Source organism: Pan paniscus, chromosome 12 (assembly GCF_029289425.2).
Source record: "Pan paniscus chromosome 12, NHGRI_mPanPan1-v2.0_pri, whole genome shotgun sequence".
NCBI classification, from domain to species: domain Eukaryota; kingdom Metazoa; phylum Chordata; class Mammalia; order Primates; family Hominidae; genus Pan; species Pan paniscus.
Genome location: NC_073261.2, coordinates 1,756,048 through 1,772,014, shown reverse-complemented (window position 1 = coordinate 1,772,014; position 15,967 = coordinate 1,756,048).

Sequence of the window (15,967 nt, the reverse complement as noted above, 5' to 3'; positions counted from 1 at the left end):
GTAGCTATTTCCATGTTTACTCAAATAGTGGTGTAGATATTTCCATGTTTATACAGATGACTGTTTCGGTATTTCCATGTTTATACAGATGGTGTTGTAGATATTTCCATGTTGATAGAGATAGCCATGTAGATATTTCCATGTTTATACAGATAGCGGTGTAGGCATTTCCATGATTATATAGATAGTGGTGTAGATATTTCCATATTTATACAGATAGCGGTGTAGGTATATCCATGTTTACACAGATCGTTGTGTAAGTATTTCCATGTTTATACAGATAGCGGTGTAGAAATTTCCATGTTTAAAAAGATAGCGGTGAAGGTATTTCCAGGTTTACAGAAATAGAGGTGTAGATATTTCCATATTTGCACAGATAGCGGTGTAGATATTTCCATCTTCACACAAATAGCTCTATACATATTTCCATTTTTTACAGACAGCTGTGAAGTTATTTCTATGTTTAAACACATAGTGTTGTAGATATTTCCATGTTCATACAGATTGCTGTGTAGATATTTCCATGTTTATAAAGATAGCAGTGTAGGTATTTCCATGTTTATACAGATAGCGGTGGAGATATTTCCATGTTCATACAGATGGCGCTGTAGATATTTCCATGTTTATACAGATAGTGGTGTAGATATTTCCATGTTTCTACAGATAGCGGTGTAGATATTCCCATGTTTATACAGTTAGCTGTGCAGATATATCTATGTTTATACAGATAGTTGTGGAGATATTTCCATGTTTATACAGATGGCGGTGTAGTTATTTCCAAGTTTATGAAGATAGCGGTGTAGGTTTTTCCATGTGTATAGAGATAGCGGTGTAGATATTTCCATGTTTATATAGATAGTGGTGTAGATATTTCCATGTTTATACAGACAGCGGTGTGGCTTTTTCCATGTTTATACAGACGGCAGTGTTGTTATTTCCATGTTTATATGATAGTGGTGTAGATATTTCCATGTTTATAAATATAACGGTGTAGATATTTCCATGTTTATACAGATTGCGTTGTAGATACTTCCATGTTTATACAGATAGTGGTGTAGATATTTCCATGTTTATACAGATAGCGGTGTAGATAGTTCCATGTCTATACAGATAGTGGTGGAGGTATTTCTATGTTTATACAATGGCTGTGTATATATTTCCATGTTTATACAAATGGCAGTGTAGATATTTCCATGTTTATACAGATGGAGGTGTAGATATTTCCATGTTTATACAGATGACTGTGTAGATATTTCCATATTTTTACAGATGGCAGTGTAGATATTTCCATGTATATACAGATAGTGGTGTGGCTATTTCCATGTTTATACAGATAGCGATGTAGATATTTCCATGTTTTTAGAAATCGCTGTGTAGATATTTCCATGTTTATACTGATGGCAGTGTAGATTCTTCCATGTTTATACAGATGGTGGTGTGGATATTTCCATGTTTATACAGATGACTGTGTAGGTATTTCCATGTTTATACAGATGGCGGTGTAGGCATTTCCATGTTTATAGAGATAGCCATGTAGATATTTCCATGTTTATACAGATAGCGGTGTAGACATTTCCATGTTTATAGAGAGAGCGGTGTAGATATTTCCATGTTTATACAGATAGTGGTGTAGATATTTCCATGTTTATAGAGATGGCTGTGTAGATATTTCCATGTTTATACAGATCGAAGTGTAGATATTATCATGTTTATACAGATTCTGTTGTAGATATTTCCAAGTTTATACAGTTAGCGTTGTAGATTCTTCCATCTTTATACAGTTAGCGTTGTAGATTCTTCCATCTTTATACAGATAGCGATGAAGATATTTGCATGTTTATAGAGATGGCTGTGTAGATATTTCCATGTTTATACAGATGGCAGTGTAGATACTTCCATGTTTATACTGATAGTGGTGTGGATATTTCCATGTTTATACAGATGACTGAGTAGGTATTTCCATTTTTATACAGATGGCGGTGTAGGTATTTCCATGTTTATAGAGATAGCCATGTAGATATTTCCATGTTTATACAGATAGCGGAGTAGACATTTCCATTTTTATACAGATAGCAGTGTAGATATTTCCATATTTATACAGATAGCCGTGTAGATATTTCCTTCTTTGTATAGATAGCGGTGTAGTTATTTCCATGTTTGTACAGATAGCAGTGTAGATATATCCATGTTTATACAGATCGCGGTGTTGATATTTCCATGTTTATACAGATGGCGGTGTAGATTTTTCCATGTTTTTAGAGATAGCCATGTAGATATTTCCATGTTCATACAGATAGCGGTGTAGACGTTTCCATGTTTATAGAGATAGCAGTGTACTTATTTCCATATTTATACAGATTGCGGAGTAGGTATTTCCATGTTTATACAGATAGCGTTGTTGATATTTCCATGTTTATACAGATAGTGGTGTAGATATTTCCATGTTTACTGAGATAGGGGTGTAGATATTTCCATATTTGCAAAGATTGCGGTGTAGATATTTCCATCTTCACACAGATTGCGTTGTACATATTTGCACGTTTATACAGATAGCTGTGTAGTTATTTCCATGTTTATACAAATGACTGTGTACATATTTCCATGTTTATGGAGGTGGTGGTGTAGATATTTCCATGTTTATAGAAATAGCGTTGTAGATATTTCCATGTTTATACAGATAGCTGTGTAGATATTTCCATGTATATAGAGATAGCGCTGTAGATATTTAAATATTTATACAGATAGCCATGTAGATATTTAGATGTTTATTCAGATGGTGGTGTAGATATTTCCATGTTAATACAGATAGCGTTGTTGCTATTTCCATGTTTATAAAGTTGGTATTGTAGAAATTTCCATGTTTATAGAGATTGCGAAGTAGATATTTCCATGTTTATACAGCTAGCGGTGGAGATATTTCCATCTTTATACAGATAGGAGTGGAGATATTTCCATGTTTATACAGATGGTGGTGTAGATATTTCCAAGTTTATACAGATGGCGGTGTAGATATTTCCATGTTTATACACATAGCGGTGTAGATATTTCCATGTTTGCAGAGATAGAGCTGTAGATATTTCCATATTTGGTCAGATTGCGGTGTAGATATTTCCATCTTCACACAGATTGCGGTGTACATATTTTCATGTTTACACAGACAGCTGTTGAGATATTTCCATGTTAACACAGATAGTTTTGTAGATTTTTCCATGTTTATACAGATTACGGTGTTGGTATTTCCATGTTCTTAAAGATAGCAGTGTAGGTATATCCATGTTTATACAGATAGCGGTGGATATATTTCCATGTTTATACAGATAACGCTGTAGATATTTCCATGTTTATACAGATAGCGGTGTAGATATTTCCATGTTTACACAGACAGCAGTGTAGACATCTCCATGTTTATACAGATAGTGGTATAGGTATTTCCATGTTTATACAGATAGCGTTGGAGATATTTCCATGTTTATTCAGATAGCGGTGGAGATATTTCCACGTTTATACACATGGCGGTGTAGACATTTCCAAGTTTATGCAGATAGCGGTGTAGATATTTCCATGTCCATACAGATGGCGGTTTAGATATTTGCATGTTTATAAAGATAGCGGTGTATGTATTTCCATGTTTATAGAGATAGCGGTGTAGATATTTCCATGTTTATACCGATAATGGTGTAGATATTTCCATGTTTATTCAGATGACTGCGTAGGTATTTCCATGATTATACAGATGGCAGTGTATATATTTCTATGTTTATACAGATGGCAGTGCAGATAATTCCAAGTTTATAGAGATGGCGGTGCAGATATTTCCATGTTTATGCAGATGTCGGTGTAAATATTTCCATGTTTATAGAGATGGCGGTGTAGATATTTCTATGTTTATAGAGATAGCGGTGTAGATATTTCCATTTTTATAAAGATGGCAGTTTAGATATTTCCATGTTTATACAGATAGTGGTGTAGATATTCCCATGTTTATTCAGATAGCGGTGTAGATATTTCCATGTTTATAGGGATAGCGGTTTAGGTATTTAAATATCAATACAGATAGCCGTGTAGACATTTCCATGTTTATTCAGATGGTGGTGTAGATATTTCCATGTTTATACAGATGGCGGTGTTGCTGTTTCCATGTTTATACAGATGGTAGTGTAGATATTTCCATGTTTATACACATAGCGTTGTAAATATTTTCAGGTTTCTACAGATGGCGGTGTAGATATTTCCATGTATATACAGATAGCGGTGTAGATATTTCCATGTTTAATCAGATGTCGTTGTAGATATTTCCAGGTTTATACAGATAGCGGTGTAGAGATTTCCATGCTTATAAAGATAGCCGTGTAGATATTTCGACGTTTTTACAGATGGCTGTGTATATATTTCCATGTGTATACAGATGGTAGTGTAGATATTTCCATGTTTATACAGATGGAAGTGTAGATATTTCCATGTTTATACAGATGACTGTGTAGATATTAACATATTTTTACAGATGGCGGTGTAGTTATTTCCATGTTTACACAGGTAGCGGTGTAGATATTTCCATGTTTATAGAGATAGCGGTGTTGTTATTTCCATGTTTATACCGATGGCTGTGTAGATATTTCCATGTTTATACAGATGGCATTGTAGATATTTACATATTTTTAGAGATAGCCATGTAGATATTTCCATGTTCATACAGATAGCTGTGTAGACATTTCCATATTTATAGAGATAGCAGCATAGATATTTCCATATTTATACAGATAGCAGAGTAGTTATTTCCATGTTTTTACAGATAGCGGTGTTGATATTTCCATGTTTATAGAGATAGCGGTGTAGATATTTCCATGTTTACAGAGATAGAGGTGTAGATATTTCCATATTTGCACAGATTGTGGTGTAGATATTTCCATATTCACACAGATTGCGTTGTACATATTTACATGTCTACACAGACAGCTGTGTAGATATTTCCATGTTTACACTGATAGTGTTGTAGATATTTCCATGTTTACAGAGACTGCGGTGTAGATATTTCCATGTTTATAAAGATAACGGTGTAGATATTTCCTTTTTTATACAGATAGCGGTGGAGATATTTCCATGTTTATAGAGATAGCGGTGTAGATATTTCCATGTTTATATAGATAGCGGTGTAGATATTTCCATGTGTATACAGACAGCGGAGTGGCTATTTCCATGTTTATACAGATGGCAGTGTAGTTATTTCCATGTTTATACAGATAGTGGTGTAGATATTTGAATGTTTATAAAGATAGTGGTGTAGATATTTCCAAGTTTATACAGATAGCATTGTAGATACTTCCATCTTTATACAGATAGCGGTGTAGATATTTCCATGTTTATACAGATAGCGGTGTAGATATTTCCATGTCTATACAGATAGCGGTGGAGATATTTCCATGTTTATACACTGGCTGTGTATATATATCCATGTTTATACAAATGGCAGTGTAGATATTTCCATGTTTATTCATATGGAAGTGTAGATATTTACATGTTTATACAGATGACTGTGTAGATACTTCCATATTGTTACAGATGGCTGTGTAGATATTTCCATATTTATACAAATAGCGGTGTGGCTATTTCCAGGTTTATACAGATAGCGATGTAGATATTTCCATGTTTATAGAGATGGCAGTGTAGAGATTTTCATGTTTATTCAGATGGCAGTGTAGATACTTCCATGTTTATACAGATAGTGGTGTGGATATTTCCGTGTTTATACAGATGACTGTGTAGGTATTTCCATGTTTATTCAGATGGCGGTGTAGATATTTCGGTGTTTATGGAGATAGCCATGTTGATATTTCCATGTGTATACAGATAACGTTGTAGACATTTCCATGTTTATAGAGATAGCGGTGTAGATATTTCCATATTTATACAGATAGCGGTGTAGATACTTCCATCTTTATACAGATAGCAGTGTAGATATTTCCATGTTTGTACAGATAGCGGTGTATATATATCCATGTTTGCACAGATCGCGGTGTAGACATTTCCATGTTTATACAGATAGCGGTTTAGATATATCCATGTTTAGGCAGATAGCTGTGTAGACATTTCCATGTTTATAGGGATAGTGGTGTAGATATTTCCATATTTATACAGATAGCGGTGTAGACATTTCCATGTTTATACAGATAGCGGTGTAGATATTTCCATGTTTATACAGATAGCGGTGTAGTTATTTCCATGTTTATACAGGTGACTGTGTACATATTTCCATGTTTATGGATGTCGCGGTGTAGATATTTCCATGTTTATAGAGATAGCGGTGTAGCTATTTCCCTGTTTATACAGATAGCTGTGTAGATATTTCCATGTTTATAGAGATAGCGGTGTAGATATTTAAAAGTTTATACAGATAGCCGTGTAGATATTTCCATGTTTATTCAGAGGGTGGTGTAGATATTTCCATGTTCATACAGATAGCGGTGTAGATATTTCCAGGTTTACACAGATGGCGGTGTAGTTATTTCCATGTTTATACAGATCGCGTTGTAGATATTTCCAAGTTTATTCAGAAGGCTGTGTAGGTATTTCCATGTTTATACTGATGCCAGTGTAGATATTTCCATGTTTACTCAAATAGTGGTGTAGATATTTCCATGTTTATACAGATGACTGTTTCGGTATTTCCATGTTTATACAGATGGTGTTGTAGATATTTCCATGTTTATAGAGATAGCCATGTAGATATTTCCATGTTTATACAGATAGCGCTGTAGGCATTTCCATGTTTATATAGATAGCGGTGTAGATATTTCCATATTTATACAGATAGCGGTGTAGATATTTCCATGTTTATATAAATAGCGGTGTAGATATTTCCATGTTTATACAGATAGCGTTGTAGGTATATCCATGTTTACACAGATCGTGGTGTAAGTATTTCCATGTTTATACAGATAGCGGTGTAGAAATTTCCATGTTTAAAAAGATAGCGGTGAAGATATTTCCAGGTTTACTGAAATAGAGGTGTAGATATTTCCATATTTGCACAGATAGCGGTGTAGATATTTCCATCTTCACACAAATAGCGTTGTACATATTTCCATTTTTCACAGACAGCTGTGTACTTATTTATATGTTTAAACACATAGTGTTGTAGATATTTCCATGTTCATACAGATTGCTGTGTAGATATTTCCATGTTTATACAGATAGCGGTGGAGATATTTCCATGTTCATACAGATGGCGCTGTAGATATTTCCATGTTTATACAGATAGTGGTGTAGATATTTCCATGTTTCTACTTATAGCGGTGTAGATATTCCCGTGTCTATACAGTTAGCTGTGCAGATATATCTATGTTTATACAGATAGCTGTGGAGATATTTCCATGTTTATACAGATGGCGGTGTAGGTATTTCCAAGTTTATGAAGATAGCGGTGTAGGTTTTTCCATGTTTATATAGATAGTGGTGTAGATATTTCCATGTTTATACAGACAGCGGTGTGGCTATTTCCATGTTTATGCAGACGGCAGTGTTGTTATTTCCATGTTTATATGATAGTGGTGTAGATATTTCCATGTTTATAAATATAGCGGTGTAGATATTTCCATGTTTATACAGATTGCGTTGTAGATACTTCCATGTTTATACAGATAGTGGTGTAGATATTTCCATGTTTATACAGATAGCGGTGTAGATATTTCCATGTTTATACAGATAGCGGTGTAGACATTTCCATGTTTATAGAGAGAGCGGTGTAGATATTTCCATGTTTATACAGATAGTGGTGTATATATTTCCATGTTTATAGAGACGGCTGTGTAGATATTTCCATGTTTATACAGATCGAATTGTAGATATTATCACGTTTATACAGATACTGTTGTAGAAATTTCCAAGTTTATACAGATAGCGTTGTAGATTCTTCCATCTTTATACAGATAGCGGTGTAGATATTTCCATGTTTATACAGATTCCGATGTAGATATTTCCATGTTTATAGAGTTAGCATTTTAGGTATTTCCATGTTTATACAGATCTCGGTGTAGATATTTCCATGTTTATACAGATCGTGTAGTAGATATTTCCATGTTTATACAGATAGCGGTGTATATATTTCCATGTTTATACACATTGTGGTGTAGATATTTCCATCTTTCTACATATGTCAGCGTTGATATTTCCATGTTTATAGAGATAGCGGTTTAGATATTTCCATGTTTATACCGATAGCGGCGTAGATATTTCCATGTTTATAGAGACAGCGGTGTAGATATTTCTATGTTTGTACAGATAGCGGTGTAGTTATTTCCATTTTTATACAGTCAGCGGAGTAGATATTTCCATGTTTATGCAGATAGCGGTGTTCATATTTCCATGTTTATACAGATGGCCGTGTAGATATTTCCATGTTTATACAGATGGTGGTGTAGATATTTCCATGTTTATGCAGATGGCGGTGTGGATATTTCCATCTTTATAGAGATAGTGGTGTAGATATTTCCATATTTATACAGATGGTGGTGTAGATATTTCCATGTTTCTACAGATGACTGTGTAGGTATTTCCATGTTTATACAGATGGTGGTGTAGATATTTCCATGTTTCTACAGATGACTGTGTAGGTATTTCCATGTTTATACAGATGGTGGTGTAGATATTTCCATGTTTATAGAGATAGCGGTGCAGATATTTCCATGATTATGCAGATAGCGGTGTAGATATTCGCATGTTTATACAGATGGTGGTGTAGATATTTCCATGTTTACACAGATAGCTGTGTAGATATTTCCATGTTTATACAGACCGTGGTGAAGGTATTTCCATGTTTATACAGATAGCGGTGTAGATATTTCCATGTTTGTAGAGATGTCGGTGTTGATATTTACATCAATACAGAGATGGCCGTGTAGATATTTCCATGTTAATACAGATGGTGGTGAAGATATTTCCATGTTTATAGAGATGCCTGTGTAGATTTTTCCATGTTTATAGAGATGCTTGTGTAGATATTTCCATGTTTATAGAGAGAGCAGTTTAGATATTTCCATGTTTATAGAGATAGCGGTGTACATATTTCCATGTTTATACAGATAACGGCGTAGATATTTCCATGTTTATACAGAGAGCGGTGTAGATATTTTCATGTTTATACAGATGGCCGTGTAGATATTTCCATGTTTAAGCAGATGGCTGTGTGGACATTTTCATGTTTATGCAGATGGCGGTGTAGATATTTCCATGTTTATACAGATCGTGGTGTATATGTTTCCATATTTTTAGAGAAGACGTTGTAGATATTTCCATGTTTATGCAGATGGCGGTGTAGATATTTCCATGTTAATACAGATAGCGGTGGAGATATTTACATGTTTGTACAGATAGGTTTGTTGATATTTCCATCTATACACAGATGGCCGTGTAGATATTTCCAAGTTTATAAAGATGGCGGTGTAGATATTTCCATGGATATGCAGATGGCGGTGTAGATATTTCCATGTTTATAGAGATGGCATTGTAGATATTTCCATGTTTATAGAGATAGCGGTGTTTATATTTCCATGTTTATAAAGATAGCGGTGTGGATATTTCCATGTTTATACTGATAGCGGTGTAGATATTTCCATGTTTATAGAGATAGCGGTGTAGATATTTCCATATTTACAAAGATAGCGGTGTAGATATTGCCATGTTTATATAGATAGCGGTGTAGATATTTCCATGTATATACAGATAACGGTGTAGATATTTCCACGATTATACAGATCACGGTGTAGATATTTCCATCTTTCTACAGATGGCGTTGTAGATATTTTCATGTTTATAGAGAAAGCTGTGTAGATATTTCATATTTATACAGATAGCAGTGTAGATATTTCCATGTTTATACAGATAGTGGTGTAGATATTTCCATGTTTATACAGATACCAGTGTAGTTATTTCCGTGTATATTCAGATAGCGGTGTAGATAATTTCATGTATATATAGAAGGCTGTGTAGATATTTCCATGTTTATATAGATGGCTGTGTAGATATTTCCATGTTAATACAGATGGCGGTGTAGATATTTCCATGTTATAGAAACAGAGATGTAGATATTTCCATGTTTATAGAGGTAGCGGTGTAAATATTTCCATATTTATATAGATAGCTGTGTAGTTATTTCCATGTATATACAAATGGCAGTGCAGATATTTCCATGTTATACAAATGGCGCTGAATATATTTCCATGTTTATACACATAGTGGTGTAGATATCTCTATGTTTCTACAGATGACTGTTAAGTATTTCCATATTTATACTGATGGCGGTGTAGAAATTTCCATGCATATAGGGATAGCGTAGATATTTCCATGTTTATACTGATAGCGGTGTAGATATTTCCATGTATATACAGATCGTGAGGTAGATATTTCCATGTTTACATAGATAGCGGTGTAGACATTTCCATGTTTATACAGTCCGCGGTGTAGATATTTCCATGTTTATACAGATAGTGGTGTAGATATTTCCATGTTGGTACAGATGGCGGTGTTGATATTTCCATCTATACACAGATGGCCGTGTAGATATTTCCATGTTAATACAGATGGGAGTGTAGATGTTGCCATGTTTGCACAGATGGCGGTGTAGATATTTCCATATTTATACAGATGGTGGAGTAGACAGTTTCATATTTAAGAGTTGGCAGTGTAGATATTTTCATGTTTATAGAAATGGTGATGTAGATATTTCCATGTTTATAGAGAGAGTGGTGTGGATATTTCCATGTTTATACAGATAGCGGTGTAGATATTTCCATGTTTATAGAGATAGTGTTGTAGATATTTCCACGTTTATACAGATAGGGGTGTAGATATTTCCACTTTTATACTGATAGCGGTGTAGTTATTTCCACGTTTATGCAGATCGCGGTGTAGATATTTCCATCTTTCTACACATGGCAGTGTAGATATTTCTACGTTTACAGATGGCGGTGTAGATATTTCCATGTTTATATTGATGGCAGTGTAGATATTTCCATAGATATGCAGATATCGGTGTAGATATTTCCATGTTTATAGAGATGGCGGTGTAGATATTTCCAAGTTTATAGAGATGGCGGTGTAGATATTTCCATGCTGAGAGAGATAGCGGTGTATATATTTCCATGTTTATACAGATAGCGGTGTAGATATTTCCATCTTTCTACAGATGGCGGTGTAGATATTTCCATGTTTATACAGATGGCGGTGTAGATATTTCCATATTTATAGAGATGGCGGTGTAGATATTTCCATGTGTATACAGATGGCATTGTAAATATTTCCATTGTTATACAAATGGTTTTGTAGATATTTCCATGTTTATACAGATGACAGTAGAGATATTTCCATGTTTTCACAGATGGCAGTGTAGATATTTCCATGTTTATACAGATAGCGGTGTAGATACTTCCATTATTACAGAGATAGCGGTGTAGATATTTCCATATTTATACAGATAGCGGTGTAGATATTTCCATGTTTGTACAGATAGCCATGTAGATATTTCCATGCATATAAAGATCACGGTGTAGATATTTCCATGTTTATGCAGATTGTGTTGTAGATATTTCCATGTTTATACATAGCGGTGTAGATATTTCCATCTTTCTACATATGTCAGCATAAATATTTCCATATTTATAGAGATAGCGGTTTAGATATTTCAATGTTTATACAGATAGCGGTGTAGATATTTCCATGTATATAGAGATAGCGGTGTAGATATTTCCATGTTTATACAGATAGCGGTGTAGTTATTTCCATTTTTATACAGACAGCGTTGTAGATTTTTCCATGTTTACACAGATAGCGGTGTAGACACTTCCCTGTTTAAACAGATCGCGGTGTAGATATTTCCATGTTTATGCAGAAGGCGGTGTAGATATTTCCATGTTTATGCAGAAGGCCGTGTAGATATTTCCATGTTTATACAGATGATGCTGTAGATATTTCCATGTTAATGCAGATGGCGATGTAGATATTTCCATGTTTATAGAGATAGCGGTGTAGATATTTCCATCTTTAAAAAGATGGTTGTGTAGATATTTCCATGTTTATAAAGATGACTGTGTAGGTATTTCCATGTTTATACAGATGTCGGTGTATATATTTCCATGTTTATAGAGACAGTGGTGTAGATATTTACGTGTTTATACAGATCACGCTGTAGATATTTCCATGTTTATGCGGATCGTGATATAGATATTTCCATGTTTATACAGAGAGCGGTGTTGGTATTTCCATGTTTATACAGAGAGCGGTGTTGATATTTCCATGTTTATACAGAGAGCGGTGTTGATATTTCCATGTTTATACACATAGCAGTGTAGATATTTCCATGTTTATACAGATAGTGGTGTAGATATTTCCATGTTTATTCAGATGGAGGTGTAGATATTTCCATGTTTATACAGATGGCCTTGTAGATAGTTCCATGTTTATGCAGATGGTGGTGTAGATATTTACATGTTTATAGAGATGGCGCTGTAGATATTTCCATGTTTATAGAGTTAGCGGTGTAGATATTTCCATGTTTGTAAAGATAGCGCTGTAGCTATCTCCTTGTTTGTAGAGATATCTGTGTAGATATTTCCACGTTTATTCAGATGGCTGTGAAGATATTTCCAGGTGTATACAGATGTCTGTGATGATGTTTCCATGTTTATACAGATGGTGGTGTAGTTATTTTCATGTTAATACAGATAACTGTTTAGATATTTCCATGTTTTTACAGATGACGGTGTAATTATTTCCTTGTTCATAGAGATAGCGGTGTAGATATTTCCATGTTTATTGATATAGCGGTGTGGATATTTCCATGTTTATACAGATAGTGGTGTAGTTATTTCCATGTTTATAGAGATAGCATTGTAAATATTTCCACATTTATACAGATAGCCGTGTAGATATTTCCATGTTTATACAGATAGCGGTGTAGATATTTCCATGTTTACACAGATAGTGGTGTAGATATTTCCATGTTTATACAGATCAATGTGCAGATTTTCCATGTTTATACAGATACTGTTGTAGATATTTCCATGTTTATTCAGATGGCGGTGTAGATATTTCCATGTTTATTCAGAGAGCGGTGTTGTTATTTCCATGTTTATACAGAGAGCGGTGTTGATATTTCCATGTTTATACACATAGCAGTGTAGATATTTCCATGTTTATACAGCTAGTGGTGTAGTTATTTCCATCTATATACAGTTGGCAGTGTAGATATTTCCATGCTTATAAACATAGCGGTGGAGGTATTGCCATGTTTATACATATAGCGGTGTATATATTTCCATGTTTACCCAGATGGTGGTGTAGATAGTTCCATGTCAATGGAGATGGCGGTGTAGATAATTTCATGTTTATAGAGATGGCGGTGTAGATATTTCCATGTTTATAGAGATAGCGGTGTATATATTTCCATGTTTTTATAGATAGTGTTGTAGGTATTTCCAGGTTTATAGAGATAGCGGTGTAGATATTTCCATTTTTATACAGATGGCTATGTAGGTATTTCCAGGTGTATACAGATGGCAGTGTAGACATTTCCATGTTTATAGAGATGGTGTTGTAGATATTTCCATGTTTATAGAGATGACTGTGTAGATATTTCCATGTTTATACAGATGGCGGTGTACATATTTCCATGTTTATAAAGATAGTGGTGTAGATATTTCCATATTTATGCAGATAGCGGTGTAGATATTTCCATGTTTATTCAGATGGCGGTGTATATATTTCCATGTTTATACAGATGGCGGTGTAAATATTTCCCTGTTTATACAGATAGTGGTGGAGATGTTTCCATGTTTATAGAGATAGCGGTGTATATATTTCCATGTTTACACAGATAGCGGCATAGATATTTCCATCTTTTCACAGATTGCGGTGTAGATATTTCCATGTTTACATTGATAGCGGTGTAGATATTTCCATGCTTGCACAGATAGCTCTCTAGATATTTCCATGTTTACACAGATATCGTTGTAGATATTTCCATAGCTATACAGATAGCGGTGTAGATATTTCCATGTTTATACAGATAGCATTGGAGATATTTCCATGTTTATACAGATAGTGATGTAGATTTTACAATGTTTATACTGATAGCGGTGTACATATTTCCATGCTTATGCAGATAGAGGTGTAGATATTTCCATGTTTATACAGACAGCGGTGGAGATATTTCCATGTTTATACAGATATTGGTGGAGATATTTCCATGTTTATATAGATGGTGGTGTAGATATTTTCATGTTTATACAAATAGCGGTGTAGATAATTCCAAGTTTATACAGATAGCCGTGTAGATATTTCCATGTTTGTACAGATTGCGGTGTAGATATTTCCATGTTTTTATAGATAGCGGTGTAGATATTTCCACGTTTACAGAGATAGCGGTGTAGATATTTCCATGTTTATACTGTTGGCTGTGTAGATATTTCCATGTGTATACAGATGGCAGTGTAGATATTTCCATGTTTATACTGATGGAGGTGTAGATATTTCCATGTTTATGCAGATGACTTTGAAGATATTTCCACGTTTTTACAGATGGCGGTGTAGATATTTCCATGTTTATGCAGATCGCCGTGTGGGTATTTCCATGATTATACAGATGGCGGTGTTGATATTTCCATGTTTATACAGATAGCGTTGCACATATTTCCATGTTTATACAGATATTGGTGTTGGTATTTCCATGTTTATACAGATAGCGGTGCAGATATTTCCATGTTTATAGAGACAGCGGTGTAGATATTTCCACATTTATAGAGAAAGCCGTGTAGATATTTCCATGTTTATGGAGACAGCGGTGTAGATATTTGCCTGTTTATGGAGACAGCGGTGTAGATATTTCCATGTTTGTAGACACAGCGGTGTAGATATTTCCATCTCTATACAGATAGCGGTGTAGATATTTCCATGTTCATAGAGACAGCAGTGTAGATATTTCCATGTTTATACAGACAGCAGTGTAGATATTTCTATGTTTATAGAGAGAGCTGTGTAGATATTTTCATGTTTATACAGACAGCGGTGTAGATATTTCCATGTTTAAAGAGATAGCGGTGTAGATATTTCCATGTTTATAGAGATAGCAGTGCAAATATTTCCATGTTTATACAGATAGCGGTGTAAGTATTTCCATGTTTATACAGATAGCGGTGTAAATATTTTGATGTTTATAGAGATAGCGGTGTAGATATTTCCATGTTTATAGAGACAGCATTGTAAATATTTCCATGTTTATAAAGATAGCCGTGTTTATGTTTACACGTTTGTACAGATGGAGGTGTAGATATTTCCATGTTTATACAGATAGCGGTGTAGATATTTCCACGTTTGTATACATAGCGATGTAGATATTTCCATGTCTATACAGATAGCAGTGTAGATATTTCCATGTTAATACACATAGCGGTGTCGATATTTCCAAGTTGATAGGGACAGCCGTGTACATATTTCTATGTTTATACTGATAGCGGTGTAGATAGTTCCATGTTTATAGAGACAGCGGTGTTGATATTTCCATGTTTATTCAGATAGCGGTGTAGTTATTTCCATGTTTATGGAGACAGCAGTGTAGATATTTCAATGTTTGTACAGTCAATTGGGTAGATATTTCCATGTTTAAACAGATAACCGTGTATGTATTTCCATGTTTATACAGACAGCGGTGGAGATATTTCCATGTTTTACGGATAGCGGTGTAGATATTTCCATGTTTACAGAGATAACGGTGTAGATATTTCCATGTTTATAGAGATAGCTTTGGATATATTTCCATGTTTATAGAGACAGCGGTGTAAGTATTTCCATGTTTATAGAGATAGCGGTGTAGTTATTTCCATCTTTATAGAGATAGCAGTGTGGAAATTTCCATGTTTATAAAGATAGCGGTGTAGATATTTCCATGTTTATAGATGGCTGTGTAAATATTTCCATGTTTATA